A 7,713-nucleotide genomic window follows, 5' to 3' on the forward strand; every position below is an offset into this window, starting at 1 on the left:
CTAAAGACACCCAGGGGAGGATATCAGGAGGCCACAGAGCCCCCGGGGCTGGGGCTCAGAGTGGTTGAGGCTGGAGACAGATGCAGGAACCAAGGCCATGAGGTAGGTATGAAGAGAAGACCAGCCTTGAGAAATCGGCCTAAGGATATTTATATTTTATATCAGTAAGGAAAGATTTGGGCAGCGGGTAACAAAATCCAGACTGGCACTAGGTGAAACAATGAGATGAGTGTATATTGCACATCACCAGAGTTGGGGAGAGCTTTAGGCATGATGTAGTGACAGATCCAGGAGGGTCTTGGACCCCAGGTCCCCCTCTGCTCTGCCACCCTCAGCTGAATGTTTGGCTCCCACATGGACTCCCCTTATCGCCCCAATGTGGCTGCTGCAGGTCCAGGCATCACAACCAGATCATTTTTAGTATAAGAAGAGAGGGCATCTTTTTCCATGCTGTCTCTGGAAGCAAGAAAATCTTTTCCTGAAGCCTCCCAGCAGACTTCCTCTTTAGTCTCATTGGCCAGAATTGCCTCACATGCGCATCCTGAGCCAATCATTGGCCAGAGGAATTCAGGATTAGTTTAGATTCTTCAGGATTCCCCCTGTTTCCCAGAACTGAGGCTGGGGTAAGGTTTCAGCTTGGAGGCTGGTGAATACTTGAATGATATTTGGCTTCTATTAGAAAGGCAGAAGAGTGGGAGGATGGATGGATATTGATTAACAAATCAGCCAAGGCCATCATGTACAATTATGCAGGTTGGGACCTACATAAGGGATGCCTGGCTGGCCGGGTGGACACAAATAGGGTCTGAAGTTCAAGGCTGAATATGCCAAAAGGAGGCTTCTTTTTCTAAGTAAAGGCCCCATATGGTGAGCAGTGTCCCTTCAACCAATGTCCTCATACTAGAGAGAAGAGCTTACAAAGAAGACAGGAAAGGAGTTCCAGAGAGGAGTAGGAAAACCAGGAGGGTGGGGAGTATTGGTAAGAGAATGAGAGTATTTTAGGAAGGAAGAAGTAAACATTGTCAAATCATGCTAAAAAGGCACACAAGATTGTTTTAATAATAGTAATAGAAAACACATATAGGATTTACTATGAGCTAGGCACTGCTTCAAACCCTTGATTTATTTACTCTTTTTTTTAAAAAATAATTTATTTACTCCTATCAACTGTTAGGTACATTCTCACTACATTTTGTAGTTGAGGAAAGGAGGCCCAGAGAGGTCAAATAATTTGTCCAAGGTCACACAGGAAGTGCAAAATGGGTTTGAGCAAGGTTTTGATTGGTCACCTTGTCCGATGGGCGTTCAGAAACACCTGCTGTCGAGCTCTTTCTCAGCCTCCCAGTCTTCTGTCTCCTCACCGTGCTAAAGTCAGCAGCTGGCTGGGGAGGCAGTTGTTTCTCCCCTTCTTGAAAAAGAAACCAGACCCTGTTCAGTTGAAGACATTTTAAAAAACGGTTCATGCCGCCAAAACCGGTTTGGCTCAGTGGATAGAGCGTCGGCCTGCAAACTGAAGGGTCCCAGGTTCGATTCCGGTCAAGGGCACGTAACTTGGTTGCGGGCACATCCCCAGTGGGAGGTGTGCAGGAGGCAGCTGATCGATGTTTCTCTCTCATCGATGTTTCTAACTCTCTATCCCTCTTCCTTCCTCTCTGTAAAAAATCAATAAAATATTAAAAAAAAAAAACCCGAACCGTCCTAGCTGGTTTGGTTCAGTGGGTAGAGCTTTGGCCTGCGGACTGAAGGGTCCTGTGTCTGAAGGGTCCTGGGTTCAATTCCAGTCAAGGGCACATGCCCAGGTTGCAGGCTCTACCCCCAATAGGGGGTGTGCAGGAGGCAGCAGGTCAATGATTCTCATCATTGATATTTCTATCTTTATTCCCCCTCTCCCTTCCTCTCTGAAATCAATAAAAAAAATATTTTTTAAAAAGGTGCATGCTAAAAATTCAAAAGGTACAAAAGAGTGTACAGTGGAAAGTCAATCTTTCTCCAGCACTCAAGCTGTGTTGACTGATTTCTCAGACAAATACCAGCAATATGCATGTGTGTCAGTGTCTTTCACTCTACACAAATGGTGGCGAGGTGGTTGGTTACTATTACAGATTCTGGAGGCAGAGTCCCTGGATAGAAATCAGAACTCTACCACTCCCAATCAGGGCAGGTGATTTCGCCTCCCTGTGCCTGAGTTTGCCAATGGGAGGATAATGGCACCTACCTCATGGGCTTGTTAGAGAATTAAGCAATTTAATATCTGTAAAACTCTTTTTTTTTTAAATATATATTTTATTGATTTTTTACAGAGAGGAAGGAAGAGGGATAGATAGTCAGAAACATCGATGAGAGAGAAACATCGATCAGCTGCCTCCTGCACACCTCCTACTGGGGATGTGCCCGCAACCAAGTTACATGCCCTTGACCGGAATCGAACCCGGGACCCTTCAGTCCGCAGGCCGACGCTCTATCCACTGAGCCAAACCAGTTTTGGCTGTAAAACTCTTAGAACAGTGTCTGGTATTCATTAAAATGTTAGCTAATCATCATTTCTGCACTTTGCTTTTTTATATGTTATGTATAATTTTATACACTTTTTCTAATATTCTCATTTCTGCACCTTGAGTTTTTTCTTTCACCAACCCAATGTAATTCATAGGCCATCCCAGAGACACGCAAGTAGGTCTTAAATCCTTTCTAATTTCTGCAGTGCCTCCTCTAGGACACACATCCCATAAACTATTCCAGCGTCTCCTTAATGGACGTGTGGGTGGTTGGCAGTTTCTGGCATAAAGAATGTTGCAGGGTGTACCTTTGTATCAAGGTCTCACAGAGGCACCCCTCCCCCGCATGGGGCTGTATATCTGAGCTGGGTTACCATGAGAAGACACCAGTCTCTCTGATTCTGCTCAGGAATCTAGAAGGGCTCAGGTACACAGCTGCTGAGTTTCCTCTCTCAGATGAAGTGGTTCTTCCCTGGCCTGTGGGTGGGCTAGGGGCAGGAGCCTATACATCCATCAACTGTTCATTTACATAGAACACATATTCTGTGTTGGACAGAGTTGGGAACAACAGTGACAGAAAGCCCTAGGCCCTGACACCCTGAAGACTGTGATTTTGTGGGAAACAAAGACCGATTCCCAGATGGTCATGTCCCGGTGTGGTCAGGGGAAAGGTCAGGGGAAAGATAGGGACTCGCCATGTATCACCAGACCCCAGGGAAGGAAAGTGTTCAGTCACCGAAAAAGTGGAGAGAAGTATTTCAGAAGGTGCTACAGCATGTGCAGTCTGGAGAAAGAGCACGCCTCATCCAGGAATTCAAGTTGCTAGGCTGTGGGCTACTTACACCTATAGGGAGAAAAGAGAAGAGCTGGATAGGAAGGCCAACAGGCAGGGTTCTGAAAACCAACTTTGGAGGTTTCACTGAAGTTCCAGGGAGTCATGAAAGGTTTTAGAGCACTGGTTCCCAAGGTGTGTGGTCCCAAACCAGGGGTCCTCAAACTTTTTATTTTATTTTTTTATATATATATTTTATTGATTTTTTACAGAGAGGAAGGGAGAGGGATAGAGAGCCAGAAACATCAATGAGAGAGAAACATCGATCAGCTGCCTCCTGCACACCCCCTACTGGGGATGTGCCCGCAACCAAGGTACATGCCCCTGACCGGAATCAAACCCGGGACCCTTGAGTCCGCAGGCCGATGCTCTATCCACTGAGCCAAACCGGTCAGGGCGGTCCTCAAACTTTTTAAACAGGGGGCCAGTTCACTGTCCCTCAGACCGTTGGAGGACCGGACTATAGTTTAAAAAAAACAAACTATGAACAAATTCCTATGCGCACTGCGGGCCCGGGACGAGTCAGCTGCTAAGCGGGACAGGCAGCAGCACCCAGTGGGCCGGATAAATGTCCTCTGCAGGCTGGATGTGGCCCGAGGGCTGTAGTTTGAGGACCCCTGTAACCGTCAGTATCAGCATCACCTGGGAGGGGGCCAAAGTTTACTACTAAAAAACATGCCTTTGGAGATGCTGATTATTTCAAGCTGGTTATTTTTAACAAGAAAGAGAACCTGCTCCTGATGGGAGCTATTGTCAGAGATAACTACAATTCAATAGGAACCAGGTGTGATAGCAGGGGGGCACCTGGAAAGGCTTAATTGACCAGACTCCTGTGTGTGTCCCATTGTTAAACAAGGCTCAGCAAACATTTACTTACGTAACATCTGCTTTTCTATGTCCACGTGAATTGCCTTCCTGCCTTAGAAGTGGCAAACAACAACCACCCCCCCCACAACCACCACCTCTCCTTAGCTCCAGAATGGCATATAAACCTCAACTGTCCCAAGCCTCTTTGGGTCTGCTGTTTTATGGCACCCCTGCATGTGCATCTGAAATAAACTTGTGATATTTTTTCCTAATAACCTGTCTCATATTAATCTAATTGTAAGTCCAGCTAGAAGAGCTTAGAGAGGTGGGAGGAAATTGTATTTTACTGCTTCCACACCTGGAAACTTGATAGAAGTACACATTTTCAGACCCCACCTTGAAGCATAATAACCTCCATCTTATATAATAACTGCTGTTTGAAATTTTAACCCTGCTATTTTGGCTTCTGTAAACGCTTGCTTGCTTAAATAATAAGGAAAACAAGACTACTCTCATTCCAGAGAGGCCATAAACTATGCCCCAGACAGAGTTGTCAGTGCTGGTGCCAGGCCAGGTGTTGAGATATGGTCTCATGGCCCCTTCCCAGCACACAGGACTTTTCTCAGAAGGTCCTGAAGTCTCATTCCAAATTTGGAAGATAAAGAGCTGAAAAAAAGTACAAATAGGGAAACTTTCCTCCATGTTGTGGGCTCAGAATTTGAAAGACACATTTTTCTGGGCCTGCGCATACTATATAATAAAGAGGTAATATGCAAATTTACCGTCACACCCTTGCACAAGATGGCCGCCCCCCCCCGTGGTCACAAGATGGCCGCCACAAGATGGCTGGTAGGGGAGGGCAGTTGTGGGTGATCAGACCAGCGGGGGAGGGCAGTTAGGGACAACCAGGCCAGCATGGGAAGGCAGTTGGGGGCGACCAGGTTGGCAGGGGAGGGCAGTTAGGGGTGACTGGGCCTGCAGTGGAGGGAGGGCAGTTGGGGGGTACCAGGCCTGCAGGGGAGGGCAGTTAGGGGCAACCAGGCTGGCAGGGGAACAGGCATTGATCAGGCTGGCAGGGGAGTGGTTAGGGAGTGATCAGGCTGGCAGGCAGGCAAGCAGTTAGGAGCCAGCAGTCCCGGGTTGTGAGAGGGGTCCCAGATTGAAGAGAGTGCAGGCTGGGCTGAGGGATGCCCACCCCCCACAGTGCACTGGGCCTCTAGTAATTATAATAAAATGTAACTCCCCTTTCTCTAAGCATTGCTTGGTTTTTCTCCAGTCTTCTGTAACAACCTCAGACTTACTGAATCAAAAACTCAGGAGTTGGATCCCAACAACCTATTTGAACAAGTTCTTCCAGCAAGTCTAATACACCATAAGTTGGAAAACTACTGGTTTAGCGTAAAGTCAGCTCTGCAGTTCATCAAGAAGTAATGGTCTGCATAGTGGCTCAGTTGGTTGGAGCGTCTTCCATACATCAAAAGGGTTGCAGGTTCAATTCCCAGTCAGGACACATACCTAGGTTTTGGATTTGCTCCCAGTGAGATCGCCTAAGGAAGGCAACCAACCCAGGGTTCTCTCTAATATGGATGTCTCCTCTCTCTCAAATCAATAATAATTTATATAAATATATATAAAAGCCAAGTGACTGAACAGCGGAATGACCAGAATGACCAGTGGCTATGACACGAACTGCGGCCCAACAGGCCTATAGGGGGTGGCCCCTCCCCCCTACACCACCCCCTCCAAACAGTGGTTCTAAGTAAGTAAACGCTCTCCAGCCTTCATAGACCAGGAACCTCAATGATGACTGATCAGGAGGAAAACTGCTCACGGTCTGGACCATCAGTCAGGTGTCCAGGAGAGGTGCCCAGCACAACCACCATCTTCCCAACCGCCTACCACCCCAATTGGGGGTGGGTGGGTGGACCCCATGCATGGGGCCTCTAGTAATAATAATAATAATAATAATAATAATAATAATAAAACATCCTCAGGTGAGGATTAAAAAAAGTTATGGACTGAATCCTTGTTAGGCATCAGGATATAAATGAAAATTGTTAACCTGAATATTTATTTACTTATGCCAGGCACTCTTCACGTGTCACCTTATTGACTTCCCACAATAACTCTACACGATGGCCGCCTCTGTTCTGCATTGTTGAGGAGAGTGTTAAACTGCAGTCAGATTAATTTCCACAAGGAGACCAAACTTTTTTTAGGTGTAGCATTTTTAATACAAAAGCCTGATTGGGTAGAAGCACGCGCAGGTATCACTAACTTTGTCTCCAGCACCCTCTGCGGGCCAGTCCCCGCGCGCCGCCAGCCCGTTAGATGCGTGTTGCCGTGGAGACCGCCCAGCACAGAACTCGGGAGGCGGAGGGCAGTTGAGGAAGTGCGGGCAAAAACGAGCGGTCCTGGAGCTGCCAAGTGACGGTTGGCCGGTTTTACCGAAGTGACTGGTACTTCGGGGTGGGGAGAAAAGAGAGGTGCCTAGTGCCATCCTAGGGAGGGATGCGGGCGAACGGGGAGGAAGGGGGGAGAGGGAGGCAAGGAAAGGGAGGCGCGTAGAGAGACCGCGTGGAGGCGGGGAGATGCGGAGAAAGGGCGGGGCGAGAAGCAGCGAGCCGAATAGGGGCGGGCGAGAAGAGGCCGGGCGTGGAGCCCATTGTAGTCCAGAGCATGGAAAGGGTGGTGAGCAGAGCCGGTGAGACGGAAAGGTGTCGCGGTTTGGCGAGGTGAAGATGGAGGAGATAGCCCCGCCATGGAATGAAGATAAGGTGCAGGGCCAGGAGAGAGCGAAAGGCAGTCTCTAAGAAGGGGCGGGGCCACGCGAGGGGGCGGGCCTATGGGGCGGGGCAAGGCGTAGGCTCGGGAAGAGCAGCTTGTCCCGGACCAGAGCGTTGATATGCAGGTCGAGGAACAGGTAGCAAAAGCAAATCGGGAAGCAACTCTGGATGAGAAACAGGGCAGGGGACAGGGAAAGCGGTGGGGCGGGGCGTGGAGAAGGTCCAAGACCGGGAGAGGGGCGGGCTAGGTACAGGATCCCGTAAGCAGTCTAGATTCGAACAAGGAGAAAGGGGCGATACAAAAAGAAGTGAGCAGGCGGGCCAAGAAGTGGGGATGAGGCGAGGTGCAGGTGCGAGATCGGGGGGGGGGGGGGGGGGCGGGGAGTAGCAGGCCTGGGGAAAATAGGTGGGACGCAGCCAAAGTGAGAAACAGAGACCGGGTGTAGGGCAAGTGTAGAGCAAAAAACAAGGGTGGCGCAAGGTTGCGGGGAGAGATGAGGAGATGGAGCAAAACCAGGAGCAGGGGCGTGGCCAGGAGCGGCGATGAGGGCGGGACCCGGAGATCTCGCTTTCCCAGTAGATGCAGGACCTGGGGCATCAGCGAGGTCTGAAGCAGAAGCGGAGCCAGTGCAAGAGCAGCGTTGGGGCCGGAAGTCCTAGCAGAGGCGAGGCCTGGAGCAGGTGGGGGGCCAAATGCAGGAGCTGGGCGAAGCAAGGACAGAGGTGGGATCTCAGAAGGTGGCCCCGGAGCGCAGTCTTGCTAGCGGGTGTTGACCCCCGCATTCTCCAGGTT

This window comes from Plecotus auritus (genome assembly GCF_963455305.1).
Source record: "Plecotus auritus genome assembly, chromosome: 10".
Lineage (NCBI taxonomy): Eukaryota > Metazoa > Chordata > Mammalia > Chiroptera > Vespertilionidae > Plecotus > Plecotus auritus.